We start from the raw sequence: 8,020 nt of genomic DNA, 5'->3' as shown, positions 1-8,020 counted from the left end.
TGAGTTAAGTGCTTTGAAAATGCTATATAAACCCTTGGCTCTGAGTGCTCGGGGTCCTTGTTGAAACCCGCTGTGTTGGGCAGACACTTGGACCCCAGCTAGCTGGAATAACAATAAACCTCTTGCTTGTTGCATCGATCTGCCGTGGCCTTCGTCTCCTCACTGGGGGGAAGCGCAGACTGGAATAAGGCCATTGGGTCTTACACCACCACCTTTCAACAACCCTACATTAACTCCCCAATTAGTTTGTCTTCATAACCACATTCTGAGCAGCTCAGGTTATCATCCCCACTTAAATGAATGAGATACATAGCAGGTTGTATGATTGCCAAAGGTCACAAAGGAAAGCATTAATTCAAATATCTGAGTTTATAGAAATTCAGTTCTAAGAAATACAGTATTTCTTTATTGCTACTCTCACATTTAAATCAGTACACATTTGATCAGTTTATTTGTTTTCCTAGATAATACAGATTTTCTTGCACATGTAAACAAAATTGCCACTCAAAGAGGCACAGGGAAGCCACCTACCCATGGATATATTATGATTAATAACAAAGGGCTACAAACACATTTATTTAATTAAAAACAATGAAAGACAAGGGCCAGCTTCCAGAACGGTGGAGTAAGAAGCATAGCTGACTGTCCCTAAGAAAAGAATGTGTAACAAGAGAAAAATATAAACAATAGTAATATCTATTTAAAATCCCTGGAAATTGTCCAAAGGGCATCCAGCAAATGGAAAAACATTTGCTAAAAAAATATGCATTACATCTTCATAAGACTGTAGCATCTGACCCAGGACCCACTCTATTATGGCCCCACCCCTCAGCTCTATGTTACAGAAGTTCCATCCCAAGTCTTATGCAACCAAGAAGAAAGAAGCTACTTCTTACCCAAGCCTGTAGCTATGGTTTTATCCTGGGAGGGGCAGCTGTCTGTATTTCTCATCCCACTGAACTCCATACTGCAAAGGCTCTGTTCCAGGCACGTAGGTACAAGAGGATTAGGGCTCACTTCTCCCTCTCAGTCCCACTCATGGGGTGGAAGCTCTACTGTAGGCATGGCAGATACAAGTTAGGGGACTCCACTGCTCTTGTGCTAACTTGTCTTTAGAGCAATGGAGTTCCACAGCAGGAGGGGCACACTGAGAAGACCAGAGCTACAATCTCTCTCAAGTACCTGCTTGTAGAAGAGGGATATCACTTCAGGAGAAAGGGGAGAATCCCCGGCTCTGGTTCACCAGTATGAAAGTTCTACCCAGAAGGAAAGGCAAGCTATCAGAACTAAGCTCCACCGCTCTGCCTGAAGGGACTGACAATATTTGTAGTAATGTATGGAGAATATCATGCTCATAGCATTGTTGAAAACAATGGCGGTCTTGGTGGAGAGCAACTGAATGGGTACTACATTTTCAATAATAGTAGAAACAAGCAAAATAACAGGACAGTCAGAAGCTAAACAGAGAACTAGGGGAACAAATAGGCAAGAAGAACCTTCCTATGATCATAGTCAACTTTGGGGTTCAGAAAGACTGCACATGCACTAAGCTGTACCCACTCAGGAAATCAGAGGACATGAGGCTGACTTACAAGCATTCCCCCAAGCTGCATACAGATCAATCAACAAAAGGCATAAGTTTCAGTGGCACTATGGGCATAAATAAGACCTTTAACCAAACACTGACTAAACAATAAGCAGAGTTTATACTCTGACCCAGAGGCAACTTCTAAGAAACCAGGCTTAAAATTAAATCATATACATCCCTGACATTCTGGAAGACTTGTGTATCCCCAAGTCCCTGCCCATTCAGGAGTAATTAGAGAAGAAAAATCCAAACTATAGAAGGCTTAAGCACAATTTTGGACCAATAAATGGCTTATGCTGAAGTAAGAACAATCCTTAGGTAGCCAGGCTAAAAGATAAAAACAAGAAAAAAAATTTGAGCAGGGATATCAGAAGTTGTTGGCCATTGTGGAGGGAAACAGACTTAAAAGAGTTAGTTTAGCTATGTCATTAAACAAATAAATAAATGATCAAGCAAACAATAAAAAAATCAAGTCCCTGAGGGGAGAGTGGGGATCAGTATACAGAGTTGCTACATTGTTTATTTAAAATGTCTAGCTTTCAACCAAAAATTATGAACAGGGAAAGGAACAACAAATTGTGATCCATACACAGGAAAAAGAGCAGACAACAGACACTGCCTTGAAGGGGCCCAGACAGTAGACTAAGCAGATGATAAGCTGCCATCACAGATATTTTCAAAAACTGAAGGAAACAATTTCTAAAAGAAGGTGCAACAATACCTCATCAAAAAGAAAAAAAAAAAGAAATTATAAGAGATCAAATGAAAAATTCACTAGAGAGGATCAACAGTAAATTTGAGCCAGCAAAAGAATCAACAACCTTAAAAATAGATCAATAGAGATTATTCATTCTGAATAACAGAGATAAAAGAATGAAAATTCTCAAACAAATCTGAGTCACCATTATGAACATTAATATACACATAATAATAACAGAAGAGGAGGAAGAAAAAGGAACAGAAAAAATACAGAAGAAAATACAAAGAAATAATGACTGAAAGTAATGTTTTAATTACTCAAATTTGATAAAAACAAAGCAATTATGTCAAGTCCAACTGGATAAACCCAGAGATCTACCCAGACACATCATAGTAAAATGTTGCAATCTAGGGATGAAAATAAAATCTTGAAAGCACTAAAACAATTCATTATGTAGGAAAGAACTATGCAGCTGTTATCTCATCAGAAACAATGAAGGTCAGAAAGGCAGTAGAATGACATAGTCCAAGTGTGAAAGTAAAATATCCTCAACCGAGAATCTTACATTTAGCAAAGCTATCTTTCAAAAATAAAGAAAAAATAAGACATTTCCAATTTAAAGGAAGAAAATCAGAGTTTTAAACAATTTGCTAGCAAACCTGGCTTACAGGAAATGCCATAAAGAGCTTCATAGCAACTTCATCGCTTCCAAGTAGTAATTCAATTCCATGTGAAAGAACAAAAACTCTGGTAAAGATATTTATGTAGGCAATTACAAAATAAAATATATATAGTGGCATATTTCTTATTTCTAATCTTAACTGATTAAAAAATTAATTGTATAATATGATGTGTATATATTTGTATTTGGGGGCCTAAAACATATAGAAATGTAGTCTATTTGACTTCATAAAAGAGTGTGAATAGGAACACAATTGTATTTAGTAAGAAAATGACATCAGATGGTAACTTAAATCCACAGAAATAATGGAGAAAGCCAAAAAAGGTAAGAAGATCAACAAAGTCTATAAATATATACTTATTCTCCATTCTTCAATTAGCTTCTCTAATGGAAATAGAGTAATAATTCTTTAATGGTTAAATAAAATAATAATTATAAGAATATATTATTAATTTGTAATATATGTAGACATAATGTATATAATAACAATAGCACAAAAGCCTGGAAGGAAACACAGCTTCATAAGAGTAGTTTCACTGTTTCATTAAAATTAAGATTGGTATAAATCTAAAGTAGATTTTTATTAAGTTATGGGTAAATTATAAATTCTAGAGCAACTGCTAAGAAAACAACTTTTTAAATGATTAAAAAATCATAAAGGTTTTAAAATATTTCATTAGAAAACACCCCTTTGGTACAAAAGAAGATAGTAAAGGAACTGGAAAGGAAAAATAAAAAAGAGACAAAAAGGATATGACAGATGTAAATCCAACCATATCAATAATAACATTAAACATAAATGGATTAAACAATTGTAAGTCTGGGGAGAGGAAATCCCAGGGCAAATACCTCTAGAAATTGAAATCAGTCAAAGGGAGAAATAAAGTTTAAAATCTGTTTATTGCTTACAAGCTGCAGTCCAGGCCCTTATCTCTTTCCTGCTCAAGCAGAAGCAAAAACCACCCCTCCTCTCACCTCTTAGTACAGATAAGCATTCCTTGCCCAAGTAATTACCCATTGACATGGAGATGACTTCTCTCCACCCCTAAGGAATGATGCAAATGCACTAAAGCCATACTTCTTTTCATCTCTGAATGCCTATTGATATGCAGATGTACTAAAGCCAGGCGAGATATTCTGGAAATGTTACAATTTTACCCACAACAATCTAACCAAAAGGTAGAATTTATCACACTGGAATAAAAATAAAGATCCAACTATATGCTGTTTATAGGAGATACAACTTATATTCAAAGATATAAATAGATTGAAAGTAAAAGGATGGAAAAAGAGATCTCAAAAGACAGCTTGAGTGGTTTTACTAATATCAGACAAAATGAATTTTAAAACAAAAAATATTAGAGGTAACAGAGAAATTGCATAATGATAGTCATTCCATTAGAAATATATAACAATTATTAACATATATTCTCCTAGCAACTGAGCTCCAAAGTACATGAAGAAGCCAAATCTGAAAGAATTGATGGGAGAAGGAGGTAACTCAACAATAATAGTTGAAGACTCCCATACTCACTTTAAATAAGAGATAACACAACTAGACAGAAGATCAACAAGGAGATGAAAGGCTTGCACAAGAGTATAAAACAAATAGATTTAACAAACTATAAAGACAAAAAAACAAAGCTGTACAACACTCCACCCAATGATAGCAGAATATATATTCTTCTCCAGTATACATGGAACAGCATATGGTATATACTCCATCATATATGGCAAAACAGGTCTCAATACATTTAAAAGGTCTAAAAGAGTACAAATCATATTCTCAAACCAAAACTAAACTAGAAATTAATGGCAAAGGAAAGTTTAGAAATTCATAAATCTATAAAAACAAAAAATTAAACATCCTGAATAAACAAGTCAAAAAAAAAAACACGGGACAAATTAGAAAATACCTTGACAAATTAAGGCAAAAGCATTGCATACCCAAACTTATGGATGCAGTTAAAGAAGTGCTCAGTGGGAAATTCATAGCTGTAAAAGTCTATATGGAGGAAGTAAGAAAGACCTCAAATCTGTCTTTCTATGTTTTCCTTGAATATACCTATAAGAAGAGGTTGAATTAGTAATTTCAAATATTCTCACAAAGAAAACATTCTCTCTCCTATCTGTGCAAAGTACTCATGCATTTTTAAAACTTTCCTCTTTGACTTTAAATATTTGGAGTTTCATCAATGACCACTTGAATTTTTATGTTTTTCATGACTCCTTCAAAAGGTGGTAGCACTTTGATTAGTTGTGGGCTGTGTATTGAATGAAAGGTCTACTTGTCCTGTCAGAAGCACTTATGCGCCAGGTAATAGTTGTTGCTCAGGACTTATTGTAGCTGTATCTGATGATTCCCTTGGGAAAGTATTTATTCTCTAAGCCCATAAAAAGGTATTCATACCACTGATGTTGCTACATTGCTAGTTTCCTGAAATACAGTAGGAAAAATGGGAAGGAATTTCAGATGCCTTTTGCCAACACAAATACAAGACAAGACTAAGAGGCTGCCCTGTTAACTTCAGAGAACTGAGAGCTCAGGGCCAAGGAGGGTGGACTGGCACAGCAGCTGTGGAGAAGACAAGTTACTGGAGGAGATCAATCAGGCCACTACACCAGGCTGAGAGCAGATACTCTGAAGAAATGTTCCTGACCTGTTATCTAAAGAATCTACAGCATCTGGGCTTTATTTAGTCATGGGCTCATACATTTCATTTAAAGCACAGAAAGGTTGAATATCTTTCATTTTCTCATCAATGATATGATATGTATATGGTTATTACCTAAATAAATTAATGTGGTACAAAATATAATCAAAATATCACTCAGGCATAAGCATACTACCAGTAAGACATACATGGTACTGCTACTAACAAGTCCTTAACTCAACAATGCAGGAACATCTCTGAGAAGCCTCAGTACCTGTACTCAGATCTTTTCCCCGGTCTTCATCAGTAAACAAGCATTTGCTAGGTATCCTTCCGTGTGAGCATCGAGCTCGGTATTGCTGACCCAGGGGTCTTAGACTTAATGATATATATTTTTTAAAACTTCTCTAAGGTGATTAGGAGTTGTCAGCCTGGGGAAAGGAAATCCCGGGGCAAAATATCTCTAAAAACCAAAATCAGTCAAAGGGAGAAATAAAGTTTAAAACTCATTTATTTCTCACAAACTGCAGTCCCAGGCCATCTTTCTTCTCTGCTCTAGCAGCAACCACAGCGCCCCTCCCCCTCACCTCTCAGGTACAGATAAGCCCTCTGTTGCCCAGGTAATCACCCATTGATATGGAGATAAATTTCTCCACCCCTGAGGAAAGATGCAAATGTACTAAAGCCATACTTCTTTCCACCTCTGAACGCCTATTGATATGTAGATATACTAAAGTCAGGCGAGATATTCTGGAAATGCTACAATTTTACCCATAGGAGTGTTGAGGGGGGATTTGGCCACACAAAAATGAATGGGAAAGAGACTAAGTAGGATCTTTCTGGTTAGTGGTAGGGGCTTTAAAAACAGGGAAGGTTCTGAAATGGGTGCACTGTGCATTCTGGGAGCTTCTCTAGGATTCTTTGTACCCATCCAATGGCCCCTTCTCCCCCTGCTCAGCAGGGCCTGTCCAACTATCTGAGTAATTCCTCCTTCTCTTCCCCCTCCTCCAAAGCCTGTTCCCCATTAAATAACAAATAGAGACAGAGATACAGTTCACCGAGGTAACATGAGTTGTTCTCCCTCCAGTGACTTTTGTATATTAAACTTCACTTCTAATTATGAACAAGTTTCTATCCACCACCCCAACTTTACTCTCCAAAGAATTTCAAGCAGCAGTCAAGAGGCAATCTGAGGGGCGAGGAGGGGGAAAGGCGACTTTATCACCGTCTTTCCCACACCTTCAGAGTCCTACGTGTGACTCCAGAGTGGAGGAAACACCAGGGATGCTCCCCTGCAACCGCCCCGCTGCTAGTCGGCTTGCCTTGGGTAACGCACAGTCGTTGCATACTGGCACGAAAGATGCGCATTTGAAAGTCTGAGTGGGAGGAGGAAGGAATTTGACTCTGTGATAGAAAGCCAGAAAATGTTCCAATGTTAGCCCAGCTCACATGAGTTTAGGACTTCACGCAAGTTATTTCCTTTTTGAAAATTGCCTTGAGGCTTTTAAGAACCACAGAGTGAAGAGTCTTGACTAAAGAGTCTGGGCATAAGCTACTCCATTTTTTTAATGACTTCGTTTTGTGAGAAACAGGTTACGCCCATTTTGCGCACGGCCCGTGTCTGCGCACTGCCCGCTTTGCACACAGCCCATTTTGCGAATGGCCCGCTCTGTGCACGGCCCTCTCTGCGCACAGCCCGCTCTGTGCATGGCCCATGTCTGCACACAGCCCATGTCTGCACACGCCCGCTTTGCGCACAGCCCGCTCTGCACACGGCCCGCTCTCGTATAAAAGAAGAATAAACTTGTACTTTGGGGTCTCCACCTGCGCGTGCGAGACCCCAGCATGCTGGCTGTAAGATAAATTCTAGCCGGAATAAGCAGGCAAAGAGAGGCAACAAAGGGCCAGGTAATTTATTTAAATACCCCCGGGTGATGTTCTCGCAGCCTGGGTACTACAAGCTGGAGAAATCACACTCGGTTAGGGAGGTGGGGCGCTTATAAGGGATTAGGAGGGGGAGGAGTGGGCAAACTATCTTAGGGGGGTGTTGAGAGGTATGATTGGCTAAAGGTGACATAATAGTCAACTAGAAACTATTTTCCTTCCAAGAGGGAGGAGGCTGACATCCAGGTCTTAGTTGGCACATCAGGATGGAACTCAGGGAGAGCTGTCCCCTTTCCATATACTGCACGGACTTTGGGGTCTGGTCTGTTCTCCCCCTATGGCATCTCTGTGTTCTGTTTGCACGTCCTTGTTTTTCCTTTCTCCAGCCTAACACTGGCTACCCAATAAATGCTCTTGCTTTTGTATCCACGCATCTCCCGGTTATTTGGAGGTTGATTACACAGACCCAACACAGAGAGTGTATGTCTCCATGGCCAGCTCATTCGGTGTAC

The 8,020-nt window shown here is 38.8% G+C and overlaps 1 long non-coding RNA gene across 2 annotated transcripts in view; it reads right to left on the bottom strand.

Moving 5' to 3' along the window:
• Positions 1-557: 557 nt before the first annotated feature.
• The window catches only part of LOC130684943 (uncharacterized), a 139,630-nt gene continuing 132,167 nt past the window's right edge, over positions 558-8,020 (bottom strand). The window contains exons 4-5 of one of the 2 annotated variants that reach the window (XR_008999346.1): positions 897-978; positions 558-648 (exon numbers count right to left, since the gene is read on the bottom strand). This is a non-coding gene — a long non-coding RNA (uncharacterized LOC130684943). Of the gene's footprint in view, positions 979-8,020 lie in introns of both variants that reach the window. The other variant, XR_008999345.1, reaches the window with a different exon arrangement.

This window comes from Manis pentadactyla, chromosome 9, assembly GCF_030020395.1.
Source record: "Manis pentadactyla isolate mManPen7 chromosome 9, mManPen7.hap1, whole genome shotgun sequence".
Taxonomy (NCBI): Eukaryota; Metazoa; Chordata; class Mammalia; order Pholidota; family Manidae; genus Manis; species Manis pentadactyla.
The sequence above is the reverse complement of the archived record's forward strand: the minus strand, read 5'-3'. Positions and strand labels throughout refer to the sequence as shown.